Source organism: Ambystoma mexicanum, chromosome 5p (assembly GCF_040938575.1).
Source record: "Ambystoma mexicanum isolate Mex_15411 chromosome 5p, UKY_AmexF1_1, whole genome shotgun sequence".
NCBI lineage: Eukaryota > Metazoa > Chordata > Amphibia > Caudata > Ambystomatidae > Ambystoma > Ambystoma mexicanum.
Genome location: NC_090930.1, coordinates 788,737,445 through 788,754,493, shown reverse-complemented (window position 1 = coordinate 788,754,493; position 17,049 = coordinate 788,737,445). Strand labels below are relative to the sequence as shown.

The window sequence follows — 17,049 nt, the reverse complement described above, 5'->3', positions numbered from 1 at the left end:
TTGTAGTTCTGGAGCACACATTCACTTCTTTCGGAAGACTGGGTCATGCCATAAAGAGGCACATAGTTTATCCCGATTCTAGGTCAAGACAGGAGGCGGGCATTATGCTTCAGCTTCGTTAATACCACTCTTCAGCAGTTTCAACAAAATAACAGAAACAACTTTGAAAATGTTTCCAACTACTCATTTTCCTTTTTTCCTTCTTTTAAAACTACATTTCTCTCTGTCATTGTAGTCCTTGACAATGATTGCCCAGTCCAGATGTCACATCCTGCCCACTGACTCCTGCTCTCCTTTTCCGCGCTCTTCAGCAAAATAAGTGTACTTTTCTTAGCACAGAGCGTGTTATCATGTTATGTCTTATATTAATGAATGTCTAAGCACAGATATGACAATATTTAAAGAATAATTGTACAACGTTATTAAAGACAGATGAGAATCACCTGTTGGGAGCAGCATAACAGTGATTGATTTGAGAAGCACACTAGTGTGGGTTCGCAGAGGAAACACAGCGCGTTCAATTGTTTCCAGCGTGCGCGCCAGGCCAAAACAGCGATAGACAGGACACAGCGGAGGAAGGCAACAGGCCTGCGTCATATTACCGACACGATAGGGGGCCCGTTTCTGCCTCCCCGGAGAGGAGTGAGTAGGCCCCCACCCTCGTGGGGGCAGGGCCTAAGCACCAATGAAACAGGAAGGAGTGCGCTGGGCCCCTCCCTCGCGGGTGCAAGACCTATGGGATAAGAGCATCATCGCAACGACTTCCTTCAGATACAAGTAACCTGAGCGCAGCAGTGATCGAATTACGAAAAGGGAATCCCCTAACGAGCCAGGGTCCATCAGCGATTCCTCTCATGTTTACACAACGCTGATGTGAATGGCAAGATTAGCCCAGCACGGCGAAAACAGCTTATTGGGCAGTGGAGCTAATGTGCCCCTGCTGGGAGAAACCAGCAGAACAGAGGCCAGTGGCCAATAAAGCGCAAGCTTCGCACCAGGAGCATCCCCTGCCAACCCTCTCAGAGAAGCCGGAGGAAGATTGTCCGGAGCCTCCCCAGGGAAAAATAGCCCGGAAAGAGAAACACTTGGAGAGTGAAGGTGAAGAGATATCAGACATGTTTGAGCCGGAAAACATCAGAAACCCCAAGTCATCAGATTGGTAACCCTCACCCAGAGTGTCGAAGTACATGACTCTCAGGCTCAGAAAAGCTTTCAACGCATGAAGGCAGAGTGCCCCCGCCCGGACCTGCCAGGCAAAGTTGCGCAAGCACCCGAATTAGACCCAAAAATGCTGACATTCGTCACCAAGTCAGCCAAGGACCCACACAAGGGTATAGACTGGTTTTTGAAGAGTTGCCAAGAGAAAGTAGTGGACCTCACAGAACCGTTAGCAAAAATAATGGGCCGAGCTTAGCGCCCCAGAGATACCGGAGAGGAGGGCGCAAAGAGCAGTGTGCCAGCTCAGTCATGCGAACTGCGCAATATCAAAAAGGAGAAGGGGTCTCCTGATGAAAATAGACGCGAAGCTAGGAGATCTGGCTACTTACGAAGCAGGGGAATCAGCACAAGGTCTCCTATTCGGAGAGTCCTTCGGCAAAGAAATGGGGAGGTTCGTGGGAACCTAGACCTCTCTAGAGAAAGCACAAGCCTCTATCAGGAAGATCTTCCCCATTAGAGTTTTTACCGGGACCGGTCGCTACTGAGGTCGAGCAGCCGGTAAATTCCACAGAGAGAGGAGATCTCAGAACAGAGCCCACTACTGGGAGAGCAGACAGCAAGACTCCTTCTTCCCTACCAGAGATTGGCTTCTGAGAGGCCACAGAGGTAGAGGTTCAGGACAAGGTCAAGGCGCTGCCACATGTGAGACCATACACTTACCCGCCCATGGGGGGAGGGCACAGCTGTATCGGTATAACTGGTGTGCCCTTTCCAGGGATGCATGGGTACTGCAGACAGTCAAGGGGTTGCAATTAGATTTCGTGCGGGAGCCAGTGCAAGAATGAGTCCCACATGCTATACACATGGCGCAGACAGAGAGAGCCTGTACTACAAGCTAAAACAGCTCGAGGAGAAGAGAGCCATTGAACGATGCATAGCAGCCCCAACATTTGTAAGCAACATGTTCCTAGTGCGCAGGAAAGAGAAGGTGAGACCAGTAATAAACTTGAAGGAATTGAACAGCTGGATCCTATACCGCCACTTCAAGTTGGAGGGTATACACCAGCTGTGGGATATCTTACGAGAAGGAGACTGGTTAACCAGACTAAACCTGAAAGATGCCTACCTCACAGTACCAGTACAAATAGAATTCTGGCCCTTCCTAGCCTTCGAATAGGACGGGCAATTCTGTCAGTTCAAGACAATGCCATTCAGACTAGCTTCAGCACCATGGGCGTTCACCAAGCTCATGAGGCCAGTAGCAGCAGCGATCAGGGAGGAGGGCATTCGTATGATCATATACCTAGACAACATGGGCAGACAACAGGGAAGCTCTGATTCACCAAACTTCATGGGTGAAGGATCTCCTTCGCTAGGATTCCTAGTCAATCAGGAGAAGTCAGACATGACACCGGCAAGGTTGTTAAGACTTCCTGGGGTTCGTACTAGACACCAAGAAAGCGACACTAGCGTTTCCAAGCAGAAATATTTGAGATATCAAGAAAGAAATCAAGACGTGCCTGAACAAGCAGGTAATAGCCCTCAGGGTACTAGCAAGTATAGCAGGGCTGCTAGCCTAATCTATTCAAACCATATTCCCAGGGACCTTGCATTTTCGAGCTCTGCAGAGACTGAAAATAAAACATCTGCAGAAGGGGTTGAGGTATCGTCAGAGCTACTACTGGGGTTGTTTGCGATCAGAGCATTCACGAAAGGGAAGTCAATCCCTGTGTCCTGCTGAAGATGGACAACATCTCAGCAATTAAATACATCAACCACTTAGGAGGAACGAGGTCCATGCTTCTAGCGGAGCTGGCGAAGGACTTCTCCCATTTCAGGTCAGCGATACCTGCAGGTCACCTACTAGTAGACAGAGTCCTAGTAGGAGACAACCCAGCAGCAGTGAGGGTCATTAAAGGAGCTCAATTTAGGGTGCCTCCAGAATCTAAGTATCTACAATTATAGGACGTGATGGTGGTACTGCGCTACCTGGCAAGTTGGCCAGCGAACAAGTATCTATCCCTAAAACAGCTATCAAGCAAGTTAGTCATGCCGTTAGGTCTAGTGTCGTGTAGGAGAGTGGCAGACGTCAGAGCCCTAGAAGTGAACCAGAAGACTTTTGGTCCAGAAGGGGTGACGTTCACATTAGCTAGGAGAACAAAGACGAACTCCACGTCCATTTCCTATACCCATTTACCAAGCCATCCGAAATGGTGTGTAGCTGCGTGTATCAGAGTATGAGGATAGAACGGCCTGGACAAGACTAGCAGGCACCGCCCAGCTTTTGATAGCACGTAGGAAGCCTTATCAGGGAGTAGCGACAGCCACAATAGCCAGATGGGTGCAAGAGATTATGCAGTTAACAGGTATTGATTTGAGAAGGTTTGGGGCACACTCGGTAAGAGTAGCTATAGCCTCGAAAGCTTTCACAGCAGGTGCCAGCTTGTCGCCGTACATTTATAACATCTTCATGACTTCTTTCTTTGAACATCTTGCCCAGGAGGGCATACTTTTTTCCAATTATGCTGATGACACCCAATGTGTCATGCCTCTTACGGGCCAGCATGACGAGGATGAAAGAAAACTCAACCGTATTTTCGCCATAATTGAACAATGGATGATGCTGAATAATCTTGCACTCAACCGTGGAAAGACAGAACTTATGGTTGTGGGATCTGATAGCATTATAGCCAAATTAGACCCAGCCTACAAACAGTTTCAGTTGGGAGACGCTTTAATTCCCACTCTACCCAAGGTAAAGATTCTGGGTGTGGTCCTGGACCAATAGCTCAACATGAAGTCTTATGTGGCCAGTACTGTATCCTCTGCCACCTACTATATTAAATTGCTGTCCCATCTACGACCATTTATCTCTCAGCCCAATGCAGAGTCCATTGCTTGTGCTATTATAGGATCAAAACTGGATTATTGTTGCAGTTTATTAGCAGGTTTCAGTAAAAAAAAACATCAACCGTCTCCAGGTGGTTCAAAATGGAGCGGTTAGAGTGGTTTCTGGCATACAGGGCACATGTATCTGAGACACGGCGAGCATTGCACTGGCTGCCTGTGGATTCACGAATATCCTTTACTCATGGTCCTTACATTTAAATGCCTCGAGGGCAATATGCCCACCTACCTACAACGGTACATAGGAATAAAACCCTGTGTCAGAAATCTTCGTTCCAATAATCAGAACCTGCTTCACCAGCCCAAAGTGAAAAGTAAGAAAGCACAATGTGGCGGCTTTGCTTTCGCGGTGCCGGCTCTCTGGAACACCCTGCCAGATCTATTGAGAAACTCGGCAGCTCTGAGTAACTTCAAGAAGGGCCTTAAAACCTTCCTTTTTAAATAGTAGCCTTCGAATCTGTGGTATCACTCTTACTGATCCACCGGTTTCTTCTAGTCTTTTCTTGTCGTGTCTGCGCCCTCACACCCATGGGTTTATGGTAGCGCTATATAAATGTAATAAAGTAAAGTAAAAGGAGTAACACTACAAGATATAATATATATATTTTTTATTGTATTTTGGTTTATATAAACCTTTACAAAACAATACACATAAAAGATCATAAAACAAACATTAAGACCAATATATCACTTTAAAATATATCACTTAAAAACTAATCATCTAAAACAAATTCATTACAAAATTCACTGCTAATTTCATTATCCCTACACCCAATAGCATATTCTCAATTACATCAGGATTAAAGTCATGTTTCGTAATCTGAGAACAAATTATCCTAGATGTAAATTTTTGCCATCGCAGCACAATCTAGAACACAATTTAAGCCTTCACATACTGGCAAATCAATTGATACCTGCAATTCTTACTTCGTTGTCCATCTAGATCATGATATTTTTGCTTTCAGATAATTTGGTCATTAGATCTTAAATGACACTTATTTAAAGCACCTTACATATGGTTATTAGAAAATCTATAATTTTACTCTTCAACGCAATATTGGTACCATGCATCATTTCAAACCACAGTTGCTCCCTGGATACATTAGATGTGTCATGTACAAATTCAGAAAAAAACACAAACCTTTCGTTAGACAGCATAGGACACACTAACAGCAGATGTACCAATGTTTCATCAGCGTCATCTTTTGCACAACATCTACATAGTTTCTTATTCATTAGTATTTAAAACATTGAACCTGAATCGCATCACACTATTACGAAGTTTCCGTGAGGGATATTTCGCCAGATATGGCTCAAGTCGGGGAACCATTTCCACACATATTCTACTTGGTTATATAGCTTTGAATTCATGATCGCTGCATTATTAGTAACCCAGTCAAATGCTTTAATCAGTGTTTTAATCTTTGCTGGTTTCTCTATGAGACACTTCATTGAAACACCAACAATGTGTTTTCCACCTCCGTTTGTATATCCATCATATATTTCTCTGTTACACCATCCTTTAGTATTTTGTACAATGAATTCGACCCTGCCAAAATACATTCTCTGTACAGCATCGCTGTTTTACTTTCCATTATACTTTTTAGTGAGCAGAGACCAAACTACTACCTTATAATTTCTATTGGTATGCATTTGGGTAGAAAGAATAATGCTTTTTTCCAAATTGAAGCTTCAATAGTTTTTAAGGGAGGGGTAAGTTTCACCGGGTAGAATTCCAAGCCATAAATTAGCCTCGGAATGACCTTTGACAAATAAAAGTCTCTACATCCCATCATTGTAAATTTACTGAATTTCCTTTCAATTGCCTTCATTTGATTTCCAGCCTCTTTCGCCTTAGATTCTAAGCCTTTTTTTGCAAAGCTTAGCGTCATGGTACTTGCAAAGGTATAACCTAAATATTTAAAATAACCTAAATATTCAAAGGCTTTCTGTGATCTTAACTTGGTTCCTTCAATGCGCCACACTGGATTTGAACATAGCCTATTACTTTGTCCCAAATTTATAACTACAGTTTTTGTGGGGTTAATTTTCAATTTTAGTTCTTTAACAAAGTCTGAAAACACATCAATTAGCCTTTGCATGCCTATCTTTGTTCGGTCCAATAGCAAAAAGTTGTCAGCAAAGGCAACCCAATTCACAACAATCCCCCCAATCCTGGGAGGTAACAACCCGGACGATTCAATTTTATCATTAGCTCCAGAAACATAAAGATTAAACAAGATCGCCGCCAGGGCACAACCTTGCTTCAAGCCATTCCGAGCTCTTATTTCTCTAGACATCAAGCCTTCATTATTGAGCCTAACCTTTAAAACTGTATTCGAATAAAGATGAATAATCATAGCTAATAGACCTCTTTCAATATTCAATGTAACAAGCCTTCGCCATAATATAGGTCTATCGACCTTGTCGAATGCTGCAGATAGATCCATTGAACGGCATACAAGGGTACGTGCTTGAATTTCTTTGCTTGACTTTGCAGAATGGATACTAAAAGACCCCCTGCATCAGTCCCTAGGCCTTTCCGAAACCCAAACTGCCTTACATCGAGGATTTCTTTCTCATCCATCCATCTCAGCAGATTTTCCAATATCATGGATGAGAATATCTTAGTCTCTATATTAATTAATGAAATTGGTCTATAGTTGGTAGGGCACTGACTGTTGCCTTTTTTAAATATCAGTATCACGTACGAGACTTTCCACGAGTCTGGCATCCTCTGGGTCTGGATTACATCACTAAAGATAAGGTGCAGTATTCCAGCACACAGGTGGACATATTGTTTGATTGTGGTACATGTTAAATTATTGGGACAGGGGTAGCAGAAGGTTTCATCTCTTGAATCATTAGCATTATTTTTTCAACAGAAACATCTAATACCCATTTGTGTTCTTTACATTTTACTGCTTCCGTGAGGTCACTAGAAGGGGCATACAGGTTATCAAAATAGTTGCACCATACTGAATCACCAATTGAATTCATAGTTAACTGCACTTGGGAAGCTTCAGTGCTATTAATAAGTGACCAATAATTTCTAGAATTAGTCTGCTTTATAGCCCTGAGCATAGTCTCACCATCTTTCTGTTCAAGGGAGGCACGATGTTGAATCCTCCAATTCTTGTAAGATTGTCGACTCACTCTGGCTTGTTCTTTGTAATTAGCCGGGGACAAATTAAGTTTCTTTATAGCACGTAATTGCTCGTGCGGAAGAGCTCTATGTTGCTTAACATCAAGGTCAAAAACATGCTTATGAGACCTTTTATTGGTCACTAGACCAGAAATTGGTCGCTGAAGCTGGTCTAAGCTAGAGACCAATAGCTCATCAAACGCTGCAATCGAGTAGGTTTCTTTTTTTTGTTCAAAGGATCTTGTCTCGTAGTCATGCCACATCATATTATTAAATTTGATTGTCTTGAAAGTATTCCATTTGACTCTATTTCTCCTCACATTAACAGTTATTGGTACACAATACACATTTCTGTAGGTAGATTTTTTCATTAGGTTCAGATTAATTGATGCCATAGCATGGTCACTTTCGGCCTTGGGTTGTACAAGTATGTTTTCAGAACCCTTGATCAAATTATCGCTGACAAATATGTAGTCGATAATGGTAGACTCACCACGTGCATACCACGTACATTTATCGTTAAACACCATTTCCATTGCCCATGATCTTGTCAAATTAAGCCAAAGCGCACCTCTATAACATTTACAGCCCTTTTTTGAACCAGTAATGCCCTATCAACTAGACACCAATCCATCTCTATAATTGATAAATTACAATCAGCGTTCATATCACCAGCTATGATGATGAAACAGTCAGGCATAAAAGCTAACCATTCATCTATCAAGACATTTACTTCGTCTAACAACTTCTCCAACATTTGATCGTCATACTCCGCATTATTCCAATACACATTAATGACCATTAGGCCCACCATCCCATTTTGTGTAGTTAAATGAAAGGTTGCAACTAAACATGAGATGTACAGATGTTTTTCAGATAGCTTTGCGATGTCTTGGGAATTTCGAAAGGCAAGTGATAGGCCACCCTTTGGGTGACCTCTTGGCCCACAAGAACCAGGAAGCCACAATACAACATATCCGTCCCACATCAATTGCCCACGTGCCCATGATTCCTGTATGAGCACAAAATCAAAGTTCTCTAGTACTTTACATACTTTTTTATTCTGTGCTAAATGCATATGCCCTCTGGAATTCCACGAAACCAGTTTATATGGGCCACCTTATAGTCCCCTACCAGCACTTAGCTCCACTTACCCTGCACTTGGCACCTTCTGGCTGTTACTATCTTGTTATTCTACTATCCTATGTACTGCACTTCCCCTCTCCCCTCCCCCTTGCACTTTTCCCTTTCCCCCCTCCCACGCACTTGCGCAATCTGAATGACACTTGGCCTAGTAAGACCGTTGTCGGTCTTCCCTTGTTCCCCCTCCCTTGCCTCGTCGCACCTTGAAACACTTGTGTATAGGCGCGTTATAAATGCCATATCATATCATATCACCTTCGCTAAAGGGGCTAACCCATGTTTTTCAATTGCTCTAATGAATCTTTAAGGGACACCGTGTTGCCTTAAATTACTTCCTCCTCGCGTTCGGACCACTAAAGACAATCCTTCAACGTTCAGCATGGCGGGTCCCCAGAGCAAACAGTCTGCTTCTTTGTACTTCCGGGTGCGCTACGCACTCGGAATTTCAATACAAAAACAGGGCGGATCGGGGGCAGTCCCTTATCCGTGTAACCAATCAGGCAGTAGTTGGGCACTGCAACTTCTGTGTTGCCTTAATGACTTCCTCCTCGCGTTCGGTCCACTAAAGACAATCCTTCAACATTCAGCACGGCAGGTCCCCACAGCAAACAGTGTACTTCTTTGTACTTCCGGGTGCGCTACAAGATATTATGCAACCGGCAGACTGGGCTAGCGATAGTGCTAAGACCTTTTACTTTAAGCCGATCCAAGCAATGGGGACAACTGTTATGGGAAGCTTTGAACAAGCATAATGCTCAGCCTCCTGTCTTTGCATAGAATGAAGATTACCCCTGCATTCTGTGCAGGGAGTCTTGATTCTATTAAAGACAAGGAGGAAACCCTTAATTTCCCACCCGGCGCATGTACTGTATGACGCATAAAATGAGAACGTTAATTATGATGCGACAAACAGTACATGGACTCCACCGTAACGTAGTTGCCTTGTGAACTCCACAGGAGATGACCTGAAAGCTAATTGAACGACAGAGAAAGAAGGCCGCCACAACGCAGGGTTAGCGACAAGGTCGCAGCAGGAGTGCAGCGAGACCAAGGCAGTTGAAAGCCAAATGTTTGTGGGAACTTTCGTTAATTAAAAGTTACAGTGATGGATCAGTTCAGAGCATCCAAAGAAGAGGAGTCGTCAGTGGACATGAAGTGACATATGGACTGGGCAAGCACTGTCAAGGACTACAGTGACAGAGGGAAATGTAGTTTTAAAATAACGAAAAAAGGAAAATTAGTAGTTGGAAACATTTTCAGTTTTTTCTGTTATTTTGTTGAAACTGCTGAAGAGTGCAATTAAAGAAGTTGAAACATAATATTTGCCTGCTTGTCTTTAATAGAATCAAGACTGCCTGCGTAGTATGCAGGGGTAATCTTCATTATGCAGGCGTTTGCAAGTCGTGGAGTGGGCAGTTTGGATCATTTTGTGAGTTAGGGAAGTTGCAGAGACACCAGAAGGGTTCCAGATAAGCAGCATAACTACCTATATTACTCACTAAAATCAGGCAAAGTGACCCAGCAAAGTAAAATAGTGAGTTAAACGTATACATGCGCCTGAACCATTATTCCACCTGGATGTCCTCACACCCCCTCCACTGCTGCCTCACCCCACAGCCATACAACACATTACACACTACAGCCATACATAATCATTAAAAACCACATTTCCACAGCCACGCGTCACTTCCTAAGTACCCCTCTGCAACAAGGCACCACATCAGAAAACATATTCCTTGTTGGATGACTGTGTGCTGTTCACAGCATTCTTCTCATGGGCTCCTAAGCTAGCAGGTCCCTCTATTGCAATGACCAATCAGGATTGCTTCAATTATGTTATCTTTATCATCTATGTTTCTTGCCTCACTTTCTCTTTTGTCTCACTCGCTATATGTTCTTGGGCTATACACTGTTGTGCTGCTCTACCCACGTCAACCATGCTTTGCAATGATTATGGCCAAGTCATGTGCGCTGAGCCATGCACGTCCATTAACTAGGTTACGCCATCCTGTTCCCAGCCAGGTTTTGATCTGATTCTGCTGAGTTGTATTGTGCTAGGTGGTTTACAATGTTCATGCCGTCATGTCATGCTGTCTTTGTAGTCGTATATGGGGCCATGTCTCAACATCTTCTGGCACGGTCTACCATGGTAGTTCACCTCTTGCACCTCAATGCTCTTCAGCTGTTTGCAGAAGCTGTACTGGCTGCAGCATGTAACACTCGTCCATGCTGCAAACCTCTTTATTGAAGTATGCATTTTGGGGAAACTAATTTCAGCAGTATCTTAACTAAGTAAATATCAGAGTGGGCATCAGAAAAATGTGTTGCATCTTTCCATGTGTCGAGAGTCTTTTTGTGTGTTGGTGTGTGTGTATAGGTGTAGGTGTGTGTGTGTAGGTGTGTGTGTGTATAGATGTATATGAATGTGTTTGTGCATGTATAGGTGTATGTGTGTGTGTGTGTATGTATAGGTGTGTATGTGTGTAGGTAGGTGTATGCATATGTGTGTGGGTGTATGGATATGTGTGTATGCTTATGTGTGTATGTGTAGGTGTGTGTGTGTGTGTGCGTGTGTGTGTGTGTGTGTGAGAGAGAGAGATTCAGTTTCTTTTTTGCAAAAAGTACTAGCTTTGGGGTTTAAAAATGCTTTCTGGATGCAACAAGCAGCCATGTGTAAATTACCAAGTCCGGTGTAGGCCTTCCTACAGTATGCCAAAGCTGTAAACAAAGGTCTTCTTGCCCGGCCTCCCGGCCTCTCAGATAAGTACACAGTGGCATCCGGGCCTCCAGTCAATTTACACAGTAAACTCTGCCCTCTCGTTTATTGTTGCCTGGCCTGCCTGTTGTCTTTCCTCTGAATGTAGATGCCCCTGCATAAATGAACCTGCACAAACACTGATGGTTGCTGGGTTTAAACCCCACCTGTTGCTCCCCCAACTCCTTTAATTCCGGCAGCCCTGGTTCTGGTTGTTGAGCGCTGTGATGCTCTCCTATGTGCTACTGGGGTCATTGCAAATGGGCAATGCTATGATCCCTTTATGGGCTGAAGGTGTGCTTGACCAGAGCCATTACATGAGCCCTTCCGAGGCATGTGTGAGGGGTCAGAAAGATGTGGACTACTTTTACATGATTTCTCAATAAAAGCCATTTTATTAAATAATAAGTTGCAATAAAGGCCTCACTATCCCTACCCTGATGTGGATTTCCATACCTAAAACAAACTAAAGGAAATCCTCTAAAAAAGGATATCTAACCTTCACACGTACATAAAATACACAAGAAAATATATGGCAATTCACAACAACAACTGTATTTGTAATATTCACATGCTCTCTTTATAACGTGTGTGAACTCCCCTTGCCCAAGTTATAAGTTCGTTTCAGTTCCAATGTTCGGCAAAAAGAAACAAGGAAATCAAGGTTTATAACAAAGGTCCACTTTAGTTCTTTGCACCTTCAAGTAGTCAAAAGAAAGTTCTATCAATCCAATGTCCAACAAAATAAAGATTCTACTTCCTTGAATAGTGATTTTCAGTTAATCAAATAGCAACAATTATATTCTTGGTCAGGATGATTTGTTAGAACTTATAAATGTCAATAAAATACAGCTTCTGGAGAGGCATGGCTTGGAGCTGCCACTAGTGGTATGGCTCCGTAGAAGCTCCTGGCGTGCTGGAACTACCGAGAGTAATCCTGCCGGTTTAAAGTTCCATTAGCTAACAAAAATCAGCTAAAAGAGTGAGGAACGGACGGAGCGGAAAATTACCAAAAATCGAGCATCAAGGTGAAAAGCCTGATGTAGGTTCCCAAGAGCGTCCTGAAGTGCAGGAAGAGGAGCCGTGAAATGTGGAAAGGCACCAATGCCTAGCACTGTCCCAGCGGGTATCGAACTCACCAGCCCAGCGACTCAGCCTACAGACAATGAGCGACCTCCATGGTGGCTCTTTAGGACCGGGGACTGAACAGCAGGACCCTACACCAGTAACGAAACCAATCGACCGCCAGTAGCAGATCCGTCCCGGGCGCCTCAGCGTCGGAGTGTGGAAGCGCAGCCGAGCTAGCCTGAACCCGTCTCAGAGCCGCTCGGACATGGGGAGATCTGAAAACAGCTCTTACTGGCGGTGGCAGGGAAGCGCCCATTGACCAGGGTCCGGGACCCCTCCGGACTGGGGCTAGAGGAGGTTTGTGGGGGCTCTAGGAGAAGAGTCATCTGCTTGCCCACTGCAGAGTGTCACTGGGCGGAGCAGAGCAGGCACATACGAGCAGCCCCACACAGGATCCTGAGAAGGGCCGTATATTCTGACAGGTGGAACCCCCAGCCCACAAGGAAGCTAACGCACAGAAAGGCACGGTGAGTGGGTTGGGTAATAAAAGGGGAAGCAGCGCACCCCTGGAAACGTTCTACTGCACCCCCCCCCACCACCACCCAACCTACTCCAAAGGAGGTCTGGATTCCACAAGACCAGGCAACCCTGATATGTAACGGAGGGTGCCGGATACACCCAGAGGTGGGGGAGATACTAGACATCCACCACCAAGCTCTTTAAGCCCACAGAACATACAAAATACCCCCAGTGGAGCCGTGACTGACCAGAAGTGGCTGGGGCTGCCCCAGAGGGAGCACTGCACCTGATTAGCCCCCTGCGGTAGACGGGTTCTCAGACAGACTGAGTGCCTTCCTGAAGAACAGCACACTCCCATCACTAGGCAAGAATGGCCCATATACCGTGAAGAAGGGAATCACCAGTCACATATCCACCCACCCTTACTGGCAGGTGTGGGGGGAATAGAGGAGCTGCAATACAGATCTAACCTGTTAAACAGGGTGCGAACGGCTGAACCTGAAACCTGTGCGACTCCAAGCATCCGATAAGCCCACTGAAAATTGATTATCCGCCTCGAAGGCCCTCAGAGGCAGTACTACGGAGAGCTGACACACTGGGAGAGCATCCCGACCTAACTCTGTTGCACCCAGCCAGGCTCCCTATATCAGTGAAACATGGCAAACAATGGGAAGGCGACCAAACAGGTGGACATTTCGACTCTAATAAGCAGCTCCAACCCAGAGAAACCGAAGAAAGGGGACCAATCAGTGGGGCAAAACACGGAAGCAGGCCCCTCGTCAGACCTCCAAGATCTGGCTCAATCCGCCACAAAATCAGACCTAAAAGATTTACTGACAGCTCTAACAAAGGAGATCCAGAGGGGTACAGACTAAGTAATGAAGAAGTTCTCTACCCTAGACAAGGGTGGAAGCGGTAGAAACCCGAACAGCAGACATTGAAAACAACTTATGTGACTAGGTATTCGAAATGGAAAAAAAGGTCTGGGCAGGATGGCAGCCCTAGAGGCAAGATGCGAAGGCCTAGAAGCAAAGCAGGAGGACGCTGAAAAATCACTCGAGGCGCAATAACATCCGCCTCCGGGGCATTCCCACTTCAATCCCAGACTCAGACCTGGAGAGATGTGCAGCAGAACTGTTCAGATTCATCTTGGCTCTGCCAGACAGCTCCCCACTGGAAATTGATAGGGTGCATAGAACGTTCCCAAAGCAATCGTCTTCTTCTTCCCCTCCGTAAGTCCTAGCCAGGATTCACATTTACAGGGTGAAAGAACAAATCATGAGAGAAGCAAGAACATCACAACAGATCTCGTTCAGAGCTGTTACGATCCAACTATATCAAGAGTTGGCTAATTCGACCCTACAAAAAAGGAAATCACTCAGACCTCTCACGAAGTGGTTACGGGAGAGAAAGGTTCTATACCATTGGGGCGACCCAACATCCCTGAAGTTCACCTGGGAAGGAGCACAAAAGCAGATCCACTCCCTAAAAGAAGCTGAAAAATTCCTAGGAACAGGGGTTGATAGCGGTGAATCTGAAACTGATGCTCCCACACAAGACCAGGTCAAGAAGCAACCGACAACGAAATGGAGGAGAGTCAACAGGAGACGTAGGACCCCAGGCCCTCCTCGGAAAAACCCTAATCCAGACTGAGTCGGAAAGTAGATACATGCCTACTTCAGGCCAATGGACCCACCCCGGTCCAAAAGGGGACGCCGATCCAAAAGGGGTCAATAAAAATATATTACAGGGGGTACTCGGGGAATTGGGACAGACTGAGGGAGCTATTGAGCAGATGGGGGAACGAAAACATGGGTACCTATGGCAAGTCACTGGGGGGGGGGGAAATCAAAGAAAAGTCACTCATTGAGGAAAGAGAGCAACAAGCAGAGTCCTGCTACAAGACCCAGCTGACGACATGTTAGGCCCGGTTGGCCTTAGTTGTTCGGTGGTGAGGCACAGCCTGTTACCCCGTTGGGTGAGGCTGGTCTCTACCCTAGGAGTACAAGGGAGGATAGGCGAGTTGGAGGGGAGGGAGAAGAACGGGGGGAAGGGTTAGCAGTTATTATCCTGCTCCCCCATAAAACTAGAACTAGTAACACACTGACATCCAGAGGTATCGCAGTCACACACACCCAGAAGACAACAGGGGACACACGAAACAGGTATGGCCTGAGGCTGCCCTGCACAAAGTCCATTAGGAAACACCATGGGGTCGGATAACGAGACTGAAATTTGAATGCTCACATGGACCATCCAGGGCATAAACTACCCGGGGAAGCCCAGATCGGTGGAGCATAGACTTAACCAGCTGGCAGGGGCATAGTACTCCTCCAGGAGACCCACTTGTTGCTAACTGACGAGCGACGCATTGGATTGAAAAGATTTCAAAAATAATTTTTCGCCACGTCGGGGGAGAAAAAAAAGGGGGTGGCAATATTACTGAGTGATAAAATCCTGCTAACGAAAATCACAGTAAAAAGAGACCCAGGGGGCAGGTATATCCTAGTGAAAGGGTACCTCCTAGAACAGCCGATCACTATAGCCGCCATATATAGCCCCAACAACGCCCCATACATTCCTTGCAGATCTGATCCCGATCTTGCTATAATTTTCAGAAGGATTCCTCTTTATAGGGGGAGATTTTAATATGCTCCCAGACCCTGTGAAAGACAAGACACTTCTAACATCCAGGGCCGATTACGCTAGAGCGCTAGCTCTGGCCAAGCTCCTTTGGTAAACCGAAACGGTGGACTCATGGAGATTAGCTAACAAGGGCGCTAGTGACTACACCCATTACTCGCACGCACATAAAGGCTTTTCTAGAATCGACCTGATTCTGGTCACAGGCGCTCTATTCCCCCCGTCTGGAAAAATTGGAGATTCACACGCGATCGATATCGGACCACGCTCTGGTCTCGGCAGACTTGCGCATCATTGGATCCACCCAGCGCCCAAGATATTGGAAACTACGAGATTCACTCCTGCTAGACGAAGCCATCAAAAGGGAAACGGGTGAAACACTAGTTATTACTTTACGGAATATACTGTAGCGGACACTGCCATAGACATAATATGGGATGCTATGAAGCCTGTATTGAGGGGAAGACTCATTAGCGCAAGCACGGAACAGAGCAGGGCCTCCAAAATTCAAACATCCAATCTAGAGGTGAAGGTATCAGCTCTGGAAAGAGAATAAAAAAAAAGCTGAGCCAGGAGATCCGAAAGGGAATTGAAAAAAGCCAAAATAGCTTTAGAAATGCACTGGAGGGACCGATCAGCAAAATCATTGGCATACACAAAACAATTTTACTATAGCAAAAGCAATAAAGCGAAATGCATACTTGCATACAAGCTGCAGAAGGTGCACAAGAGAAACCACATAATAAGGCTTATAGGAGAGGACGGCAAAGCCCTATACACCGAAAAAGAAAAAATGGAAGCCCTACTAGAGCACCATAGAGCGATAATGGCAGGACCCCCAATACCTTCTGAACTACAGGCACAATACCTGAGATCTGCCAGTGCTCCCTCCACGCGACCTCAATTAAAATCCCTAGAAGCTCCAATCACAGTGCAAGAAATAGGGGAAGCTATAAAATCCTTGAAAAAAGCAGCCCCAGGCCTGGAACGACATTTTACAAAACCTATTCACACATGCTAGCCCCACACCTTGCCTCCCTATTTAACTTCTTCCTGACCACGGGGAGCGTTACAAGATCAATGGCAGAATGACTAACAATACTTGCCCACAAGCAAGGGAAACACCTGGAACATACTGCCCCTTACAGGCCAATAACGTTGATGAACAACAACGGGAAAATATTTTTGAAAGTGCTGGCGTCCAGACTGAAAATGTATCTGCCAGACATAATAGCCCGTGATCAGACAGGATTTATCCCAGAAAGGGGGACGCATGATAACATCAGGCGTACGATTGATCTCATAGAAAGTGCTGACAGACGGGGTGGAGGGGAATGATGGTCATCTCACTGGACGACTGGACGCCCATTAAGTATTTGATCTGGTAGACTGGGGTACATCAGGAACACCCTCAGAGTTAGGGTTTGGCTCTAACTTTGTAGCCTGGACGATGGCCAACTATCAAACCCCAGCCACACAGCTGCAGGCTAATGGAATCAGATCAGAGAAAATAAATATCACTAGAGGAACAAGGCAGGGTTGCCCTCTATTCTCCCTTAGTGTTTGTCTTGTCCAAGGAACCTTTTGCGGAGAAGCTCTGACAAAACCCTAAGATAAAGGGACTCACGGTAGGGGGACAGGAGTATAAAGCAGCACTATACGCTGATGATGTGCTCCCATCAATAACCCATCCAGACACATCATGGGGCCC

At 45.4% G+C, this 17,049-nt stretch overlaps 1 protein-coding gene across 3 annotated transcripts in view; it reads right to left on the bottom strand.

Annotated features, from left to right (window-relative positions):
• The window catches only part of GOLGA4 (golgin A4), a 2,156,782-nt gene that overhangs the window by 1,814,316 nt on the left and 325,417 nt on the right, over positions 1-17,049 (bottom strand). The gene's annotated exons all lie outside the window — the stretch shown is intronic.